The following is a 10,681-nucleotide window of genomic DNA, read 5'->3' on the forward strand; positions in this document are numbered from 1 at the left end:
TCTGTGGGACAGAAGTCCAGGTGGGCTCTACTGAGTCCTCTGTGTACTAAATGCTAAAGTCAATGTGAAGGCTGGGCTGGCCTCCTGACTGGAGGACTTGAGAGGAAAACCCACTTCCAAGCTCATTCAGGTTGTTTGTGAAATCCAGTTCTCTGTGGTTCTAAGACTGAGGTCACTGTTTCTTTGCTGGCTCTTAACTGGGGGTTGATTTCAGCTCCTTGGGGCTGACTACGGTCATCAAGGAGTTCACTTAAATCCTTCTTGTGCTTCAAATCTCTCTGACTTTCCTTTCTCCCATCAATTGAAGAAACCTTTCTGCTTTTGTGATTAGATCAGGTCTACCCTTTTTAAAAAACTAACCATACAAATAATGTAACGTAATCACCAGGGTGATATCTCTTCATTTTCATGGGTTTCAGGGATTAGGGTAGAACATCTTTGTGAGGGGTAGCATTTTAGAATTATGCCTACAACAGCCACAGTTGGATCACATGCTCTTTCCTGAAAGAATCATTGTCATGGGGGATGAGTTTCCATAATTTGCTCATGAAGTCTTCTGGGATAGAATGACTGGGGAATAAACCACAATATATATTATGTACTCACATTACAATGCTTCTTTGAGAATTACCAAATGGGTTTATATATTCTCTCTTTATGATATGTTTTTCTTACAAAGAATACTATCATATTATTAGTATTCTACTTTCCTCCTTATTTTCCATAATGCGTAATATATGTTGATTCAGATATTGGTTAAAAATTATTTTGGGGGAGGAAAAAAAGATGCTTTTTGAAGTGAAGCCTAGCATTTGAGAACAAAAAGAATCTGTTTTTATTACTCTATCATAGTAAACTATCTTAAAAAGAGACAGCTGAGTAACTTGAGCTGATGGATCAAATTTGGAATTTCTTAAAAATCTTTATGTAAAAACATGTAGAATTGATATTGGTTCAGCTGTTATAGGTAAGTCACCTTAGATGTCAGAACAACTCTATTAGAAATCACTGTCTATTTAGCATCACCATTGATGAGCTACTTATAGACTCATTAACTTTCAAAGATCTACAGTATTGCTTTAAGAGTTCTTCTCCAGGAATTGTCTAACTTCTCTCACTTCCTCAGCCCATCCAACACCCCACTCCAGTTTGTTGAAATCTAAGGGCAATTTGGCTATACAACATGTCACTACATTAATATCTAGTGTAGCTTGGGACAGTCTAGCTAACAATGCAGATGTCATGTTTTTTTACTCCCCTCTTTATATGTGGCCTTCCAGAGGTGTTCCTTTTGCCCAAGATGATAATTTTTATCTAAAGAGAACTTTTCATTAGGTAAGAGTACCTAAGTGGAGACTCACCCTATTAGAATCTCTTAAGCAAAGACTTACCACAGTTGATTGCACCATCTGGCCAGAGTATGCACTATGTAACTAGGCAAGAGTTCTCCAAGAACCCCAGCCAGGGTTGAGTATAATCAGGGTTGGGAGATGATCCAGGTGAGGTGTACATTCTGCTTGTTTGGCTGATGTGCTGTCTTATCTGCCAAGATACGGCTCAAGAGCTAATACACTTTCAAAAATTCCAGAAAATGAAGTGATAGTGAAAACATTGGATACATCTGCTACTTTTGCTATAAATATGGTATTTTTAGCAAATAAAAGGTCAAGTGGATGCTAAATCAGGTAGACTCAAATCATTTTCTATTGCTTCTAGATTATTTTTTTTTCATTGTTACATATGAGGAAACTAAGATCCTAATTGTGTATAATTTGCTTAAGGCAAGCAATAAAGTAAGAAAAATTCATACTGTTGAATTTTTGGCTTGTCTATTTACCCCATTTTAAATATGCATAATGAATGGAATCACCAGCTTACTTTATTATGTTACAGAGTGTTATTATATGTTAGTAACACTATAAAAATGTTCATTTGATAGATATTAATGTCTAACATCTATAACTACTTGATGTATTTCACTGTAGAGAGGCTGCTATTTTCTTTGGGTTCCTTAAATTATTCATCCAACACTGGAATTCTGGTTACTGTGTTCATAAATAAGAATATAAAACATGTTAAATTGGAAATATTATATTCTCAATAATTTCTTATGGTTATATAAGTTTCCTGTTAGATTATTTAGGTATAACTATTTATAAAGACAAATTATTTTATTTGCGAATTGATAAGAGGATGAATGACTTTATTAGCATAAATTGGTGAAATTGTGCCATCTAGTGTCCTTTAATGAAAAAACTGTATTAAAAAAATTTTTTTTTTCAGCTTCCCCAATTTTTAAATGTTACTGATTAAAAATGAGTCTAGGAAACTATTTTTCCAATTCCTAAGTATGAAAGATAAGCAATATGAGTACAAAATAAAATAAACTTAGGACACATATTACTGGAAGAGTGTATTCCAAGCACAGAAGGAAATTCTAGCCAATCCCTAGAAATTAGTGAGGTCATTCCAAGCATTTCCTAAGATTTTGTTTGCTATATGTAATATAATGTTTCCTATGGAGCGTGTGTATTATTGGGGAGTAGAGATAAGAGGAGTGTGAGACCAAAAGCCACCAAATAATGAGATTCTTGGTGGCTGGTGATGAAATGAAGGGAAAATCTTTTTTTTTCCCTTTCGGAACTGTATTTTCCTGAAATGTTGCAGATCAGTTACAGCAGACAGAGTGTTGGCCATCACGGAAAACTGTCCCTCTGGGCTTCTTTTTGCCTGCAGCAGGCACAGGGAAGTAACTGCAGCTTTGATAAGGGCCATCAAAGGCAGGATCTTGAAGAGTCTGGCTTCAAGATTGTTGTCCCCTTCCTTGTCTTTCCCCTGTCTATATTGTCAGCCTAGGCCCTATCCTGAGAATTGGGGGAAGTAGAGGTTTTTGTATGTGTGTGCATGCATGTTTTCATAAGAGGAAGAAGAGAGGAGTTGTGAGTTGCATTAGGATAAATGGGAAATGTGAGGGAGAAGGTAGAGAAAATGAAAAATTATAGTTCAGTGTTCTGGCAGCAGAGATTAACTGACAGAAATCTTTGAAGTTACTTTTATCCAGATTTGGGTTTTTGTGACTTTGGAATTACCTGATTACTTTTGATGACTTAATTTTCATATGTTAAAAAAAAGTGGAGGTGGAAGCAAAGTCAGGTAAATTCAGGTACCTTTTAAAATAGTTGTGCAGAAACATAGTGATGTAACAAGTATCAATTCCTTTCACCACAAAACTTTAGGAAGAATTTCTGTAACTACCTACCTGTATATTGGGACATATACAGATCATTTGTATTAGTTATTATGCCTGTTCAATTAGGCTAAAGATTTCTTTTATCTAGTTACCTTCACTTAACTATTAATCATGTATCATCTTGTGACTTCTATTATTTTCTTGAAAATTTTTGTATTGTGAATTGCTATTAATATTTTTAGGACCTGTGTCAGCAACTTTATCTATATCCATATCTGCATATGTGTGAAATGTTTTGCATACCTCTCATGTTTTGTTCATAGCAGGCAATTGATAAGTAGTTGTTATGTAGTTTTCTGGATTCAGAGGAATTTTCTTTTACCCAGGTAAAAACATGTTATCAACAAATCTGATATCTAGTACATCCATTGAGAGAAAGTATATTTCATATGTCTGAGATTTCACAAACACTCATGTAACTTAAGGTAATTATTTTATTTTTCATTGTAAAAAATACATAACATAAAATTTAACATCTTAACCATTCATTCAGTTGCCTTAAGTACATCCATATTGTTGTGCAATGGAACTTTTTCATCTTGCCAAACTGAAACTCTGTATCTATTAAACAGCAATTCTCCATTTCCCCTTCGGCCAGTGCCTAGCAACCACCATTCTACTTTCTATAAGTTTGACAACTTTAGATGCTTCATATATGCGATATCATACAGTATTTTTGTCTTTGTGACTGGCTTATTTCACTTAACATAATGTTCTCAAGTTTTATCCATGCTGTAGCATGTGATAAGATTTCATTTTTAAGGTTAAATACTATTTAAGGTAATTTTTAAAAAATACTTAGACTGGTTTGGCTGGTGTGGCTCAGTGGTTGAGCATTGACCCATGAACCAAGAGGCCTCCAGTTGGATTCTTGGTCAGGGCACATGCCCAGGTTGCCAGCTTGATCCCCAGTAGGGGGCATGCAGGAGGCAGCTGATCAATGTTTCTCTCTCACTTATGTTGCCATCTCTCTATCCCTCTCCTTTCCTCTCTCTCTAAAATCATATTAAAAATAATAAAATATTAATAAAGACATTAAAAAAGTACTTAGGCCCTAGCTGGTTTGGCTCAGTGGATAGAGCATCGGCCTGTGAACTGAAAGGTCCCAGGTTCGATTCCAGTCAAGGGCACAAGTCTGGGTTTTGGGCTCAATCCCCAGCGTGGGGCTTGCAGGAGGGAGCTGATCAATGATTCTCTCTCATCATTGATGTTTCTCTCTCTCTCTCCCTCTCCCTTCCTTTCTGAAATCAGTAAAAAAAATAAAAGAATAAAAGAGTACTTAGATTGTAGCCAGCAGATTTATTTAATCAACTATAGGCCCAGTGCATGAAATTCTTGTACAGTAGGGTCCCTAGGCTGGGACAGCAATCAGGGCCGATCAGGGCCTTCTGGCTCCTGGCCAGGGCCTTCCTTCATTCCGTGCTGCCCCCTGGTGGTCAGCGCATGTCATAGCGAGTGGTTGAACTCCCGAGGGGACAATTTACATATTAGCCTTTTATTACATAGGATGTGAACTACAAGTCAATTTAATATGGTTTCATATTAATATGGTCTACACAGAAAAAACACAGCTACATATATTTAGTAAAGTGCTGTACAATGCTGAGACAGAATTCCAACAATTAAGAATCTTTTAAAACTACAATAAGCTCCTTTGTGATGTTATGTAAGACAGTAGGTTTTAAAAAGTGTCATGTACCATGCTTATATGTCTCTGGATCTAGGGTGGTGAAGGCCTGGGGTGGGTGGTGGGGGGAGCAGGCTAGAAGGGGCTAATGGGGGAAGAAAGGGGACATATGTAATACTTACAACAATAAAGATTTTTAAAAAAGTATCATGTAAAAATGTTCTTACATTTTTTTATCAACAAATTATAAGTTGAGCCACAAGATTCAGATCTTAATACCCACATGCTTTTCATTTTTAACATAATGAATTTAAATGATGATAGGTGTCAAAATCGCTGATTTCCAATCTTTTAAATGCACACACCAGATTTTAAAAAGATTTTCATTTAGTCTTCATTTCACTTTCCTAGAAGGAAAAGTATAATGCCTTACCATTTCATTCACATTTTGTAAAATGAAAATACTGCATTTGCTATTGTTTTCCTTATTTTCACACTATTAAAAAAATATCACCAGTCTATTTTTTTTCACTCAGAACAATGTTTATTTCTTTTTAAAAAATTATTTATTGTTAAAAGTATTACATATAATATTACATATAGTATTACATATCTCCTTTTGCCCCTTGACCTCTCCCTGGCCACCCCCGCCCCCCCCCCCCCAGTGTCTGTGTCAATGGGTTATGCTTGTATGCATTCCTACAAGCCTTTTGGTTGATCTCTTAACACCCCCCACCCCACCCCCGTCTTCTCTCTGAAGTTTGACGGTCTGTTCGATGCTTCGCTGTCTTTGGATCTATTTTTGTTCATCAGTTTATGTTGTTCATTATATTCCACAAAAGTAATATTTCTCTTTCTCCGACTGGCTTATTTTGCTTAGCATAATGTTCTCCAGTTCCATCCATGCTGTTGCAAATGGTAAGAATTCCTTCTTTTTTACCGCACCATAGTATTCCATTGTGTCGATGTACCACAGTTTTCTAATCCATTCATCTGCTGATGGGCACTTATGCTGTTTCCAAATCTTAGCAATTGTATTACCAGTCTATTATTAACTAGGGCTATCCACGCTAGGAGAACCAAACTCACAGTAACTCATGATAAGGACAGGGAAAGCAATCTAAGTATCAGGCTACCTCATTTGCTTTGCTCTCAAATGCAGTTTCCACAGGCCATCAGAAGAATGAGCAGTGGCCACTGCTTTCAGGCAGGTGATTTGTTATGTACACTAATTTTGGTCAAAGCTAGTAAGAGAGACGTTCTATCTGTCCCTTCCTGAGTAATTCCTAAGTGTGTAAACTTCATTTAACTTGCATCATTCCCTTCACGACCCTACATTGTGTGACAAAAGCTCTCCCAAGTGCCTCTCCACATGTCTCCTATGATGAACCTCGCTAGACCAGATGTGGCTCTGCTTCCAATATCTGTTTACCTCATTTGGAAACGGATTTTTCTCATCACAGTGTCATTTGAATCAGGTGGAATGAGTCATTTTTTAATTTCTATTTTTGTTCATCAGTTTATGTTGTTCATTATATTCCACAAATGAGTGAGAGCATGTGATAGTTCTCTTCCTCTGACCGGCTTATTGCGTCTCTAGCAGAGTTTCTGTTATACATAGGATAAAGTCCGAGGTGCTTCTCTGTGAGTGCGGGGGTGTCCAGTAGGGGTTGGGCGGTGAGCGTGGCAGGACCCAGGCTCTGCTTGGCACTAAGGCTTAGTTTTTCATTCACAGTTTTTGCTAGTCCCTTCCATGTCGCCCTAATTCATTTATTGCGAAAATGCATCAGAAGCCCTAACCCCTTTAACTCATTTCCTACAGCTTTTCTGAGAAACCAGGACCTACAGCAGTTGACGTAGAGCTCAGGGTGGGACAAGCGAGGCGGGCTCCACGCTATGCGCATGCTCCGTGGGCCTCACAAGGGAGAGTCTGCAGCCGCTCCCCGGGAACTTCCGGGGCGGGGCCAGCGCCGGAAGCAGAGGGCTGGAGACCAGTCCTTAGATCTCCTACGGGGCGACAGCCGCTGCTCTCAGCGGTGAACCGGTGATTGTGCGAGATGCCTTAAGTCCGTTCCGCGCCCTTCCCGTTACCACAGGGCCAGAGCTCCCCGGGGTCCCTCGGGCACCCGAGCAGGTGGGGAGGCGGCCCATGCGAGCTCCCTCTTCCCAGAGGCTGCCAGCTCCTCGGGCTGTCGAGGCCTTCCTTGTGCTGCAAGCAACGTGTCTTTACCCCTTTCAGCCGCCCCCTCCCAGCCCGCCCGCCGGCCGCTATGTATGAGCGGGCTCCCCGCGTGCTCAGATTCACGGACGGCGGCAGCACCGCGGACCATGTGGGGCCCGGGGCCTACCAGGTGCCTTTCCCGAAGCAGCAGGCAGCAGGTGAGGTGCGGGCAAGGCAGGCCTCCGCAGGGCGCCTCCCTTCCCTCCCGCCCCGTGGGGTGCCTGCCGGTGAATGGGATAGCGCCCCTTCCCAGGTGTCACCCACAGGAAGCAGCAGGAAGATGCCGCCCGTCTTTACGGGCGCCAGCTGGTCACAGGGCCCTGGCCGCCCACATCGTTCTTGCCGGGGTGCAGCTGGATGCCAGGTTTCGGTTTCCCGCCCTGTGGGCCGTCACAGGCTCCAGATGTCCTTCTTACCGCCCGCCGGCCTTTCCCATGGCGACCCTGTTGGCGTCACACACCTGCCCTACCCTTAGCGAGAGACACATCGATTTACTAAAATGTAATTTTTATGTTTCTGCTTTGCAATGTCATTTGAAGATGGTTCCATGTGTTTTTTCAGTTCGATGCCTCTTGTATGACCAAACCCCTGTTCTCTTTGAGCAGTCCCTTCATTCCCCCATTCTGTGCAAAGTCAAGCTTTACATCTTGAGAGATGAAGTGGGAATGGATCATTTAAACAGTTATTCACTCTCCTCATTTGTTTGCAGCTAGTGACTTTAGGAGGGATTTTTATGAAGTTAAAATAGTTCAATTTGCTTTCTGCTGTTCCTAATCTGCTGATTTTGTGGAGTTTAATACCATTCAAACTAAAAGTTTTTTTCCTTGTTAATCTGCATTTTTCCTATTCCTACACTATGTCTGTATTTTTATTATTTTGTGTCTGTATTTTTAAAAAATATTTTATTGATTTTTTTTTATAGAGAGGAAGGGAGAGGGATAGAGAGTTAGAAACATCGATGAGAGAGAAACCTCGATCAGCTGCCTCCTGCACCCCCTACTGGGGATGTGCCCACAACCAAGGTACATGCCCTTGACCAGAATCGAACCCGGGACCCTTCAGTCCGCAGGCTGACACTATCCACTGAGCCAAACTGGTTAGGGCTATGTCTGTATTTTTAAACAAATGCCAGGATCCATTACTCTGTTGATATGACTGATCAGATTAGTATTTTAGGTTAATTTGGGTTTCTCTGGGTGGAGGACATATTTGTCAATTGTCCTTGCTTTAATATTGAGTTTTACTAGTTGTCAGCATCTGATTTCAATATCCTTGGAGCTTACCATGTCTGTCTTTAATGCAGTTGAGTTGTTAAAAACAATAACTCCCTAAGAGTTTACTAGCTACCAGTGATTACACGTATGATTTTATTTTGGCATAACTGACCACTCTGTTTTTATTTTGAATGTTTTAAAATGGATTTTTAGAGAGGGAGAGGGAGAGATAGAAACATCAATCACTGCCTCTGGCACACCCCTTACTAAGGAGTGACCCTACAACTCAGGTAGGTGCCATGACAGGGAGTCAAAACTGGCGACCTTTTGATTCATGGGTTGACACTCAACCACTGAGCCACACCAGTTAGGAATAGTGCCTAATACATGCTGAGTCAGGGAATCATTTTCTATCTCTAACCAACCCTTCATAGTCTTCTTTAAAAGTTTACATTTTTCTAAACATCTTTTAAACATTTATATACTGTACTTTCTATTCTTTGCTTGTTGCTTTTCTCATGTGTACTTTCTCATTCAAACCCATAGCTTCAACCACTGTCCACATTCTGATTCTTCCCAAAAGAAAGTCTTTAGAGATACAGGTGATTTGTATCTCTAAGATGAGCTTTCTCCCTATCTTAAGTTCTCCGCATTGCCAATTTCTGTTTTGGACATCTCCACCTGGGTGGTTTCTGGCCTCTGAAATTCCAAATGTCTGAACTCATCATTTTCCCCACCTTTACTGGCTCCTTTGAAAAAAAAATTCCCTACCAGTCATTTATAAAATTTAAGCTTTAGAATTATCCAGGCTCCTTCTTCTTCTCTGACTGACCATTCCATTGATCTTAAAGACCTATTGATTCTATCTTCTTATTATCTATCAAATTAGTCCTCTTTCTTCATTTAACCACCCTTGTCTTAGTTCAGGTATCATTATTTTTTTTTTTTCTGAAATAAACCCATAAGACATTGCTGGTTTCTCTCTATTTTAGTCTCCAATCCAACTTCTGTCTTATGGCTCACATGATCATTAGAGTTATGTTATTTGTTTTTAAAACTAAGATTAAAATCTGAATTCCTCAATATGGTACATAAGAGTCTTCATGATATGATCCCTGACCTGCTCTCCTGCTTTACTGAATTTTCCAGGCACACCTCCACCAAGACTTAACCTACATATCAGCAGTTCCAACTTTGCATTTTCTAGAAGTTCATGCTTAATCACCTCCATGCCTTTGTACCTCCAGATACCTTTGCCTGGTATGCTCTCTCTTTCTTCCTCACCTGGCTAATTCCTATTTATTCTTTGAGACTCAGGTAAAGCGAGGTTATTCTCTTACTTTACTCTTTCTTAATTCTTCTTGGACTTCTTATTGACTTTTGATAGCACTTTGATACTATCTTGCAATTATCTGTTAATCATCTGGCTGCTGCACAAAAATGTCACTTTCTTGAGGGAAATAATTAGGATTTTTACTCTGTTATTCTCAGGTTTTAGCTCAAGATAAGTGCTTAATTAAAAAAACCTATAGTAATTCTTGAAATAAAATAAAAAAAATTAGTAAGTGGCACATAGCAGTATAAAAACTCATATAATATAATCTTTGTGAACTCTGTGTAGAGAGCAGTAAAAGACCTGTGTTCTGGGTGCTGGAGGAAAACCGGTGCCGGCAGCCAGGGGAAGGAAGGCCTATTGCGCGAATCTTCGTGCAACGGGCCTCTAGTCTATAATAATAAAAGGGTAATATGCTAATTACACTAGACATCTTTCAGGACAACATTCCAGACATCCTCCCAGACGAAGATGGGGCCAGAGGGAGGCCCAGGTCCCGGGTGCCTGTGGGTAGTTGGAGGGAAGCCAGCCTAGATTGCGGGTGCCTGCAGGCAGCTAGAGGGAAGACAGCCCAGGTCCCAGGGGCCTGCAGGCAGTTGGAGGGAAGCAAGCCCAGGTCCCGGGTGCTATAGGGAAGCCAGTGCTAGCAGCTGGGGGAAGGAAGGCCTACTCTTGCACAAATTTTATGCATTGGGCCACTAGTCCTATCTAATAAAAGAGAAACATGGTAATTAGCGTACGACCGCTACCCTTCCCATTGGCTAATCAGGACGATATGCAAATTAACTGCCAGCCAAGATGGCGGCTGGCAGCCAGGCAGCTTGAAACTAACATGAGGCTTGCTTGCTTCAGTGACGGAGAACTCCAGCGTTCCCCGCCTGCCGCTGCAGGCCTCTGACCTGCAACTCTAAGCAACTATGTTACAAATATAGAAGCTAAACAAAACCCCAGAAACCTGCTTTAGTTGACGGGCTTCAGCCAGCAGGATTGCAACATTGTTTCAAATACAGAAGGTAAACAAAGGCCAGAAATCTGC

At 40.4% G+C, this 10,681-nt stretch overlaps 1 non-coding gene across 1 annotated transcript; it reads right to left on the bottom strand.

Annotated features, from left to right (window-relative positions):
- Positions 1–2,641: 2,641 nt before the first annotated feature.
- LOC132224601 (small nucleolar RNA SNORA16B/SNORA16A family) lies at positions 2,642–2,776 on the bottom strand. Its single transcript, XR_009450701.1, has one exon. It is a non-coding gene; the product is annotated as a small nucleolar RNA SNORA16B/SNORA16A family (small nucleolar RNA).
- Positions 2,777–10,681: the final 7,905 nt, after the last annotated feature.

The sequence above is a fragment of the Myotis daubentonii genome, chromosome 1, assembly GCF_963259705.1.
Source record: "Myotis daubentonii chromosome 1, mMyoDau2.1, whole genome shotgun sequence".
Lineage (NCBI taxonomy): Eukaryota > Metazoa > Chordata > Mammalia > Chiroptera > Vespertilionidae > Myotis > Myotis daubentonii.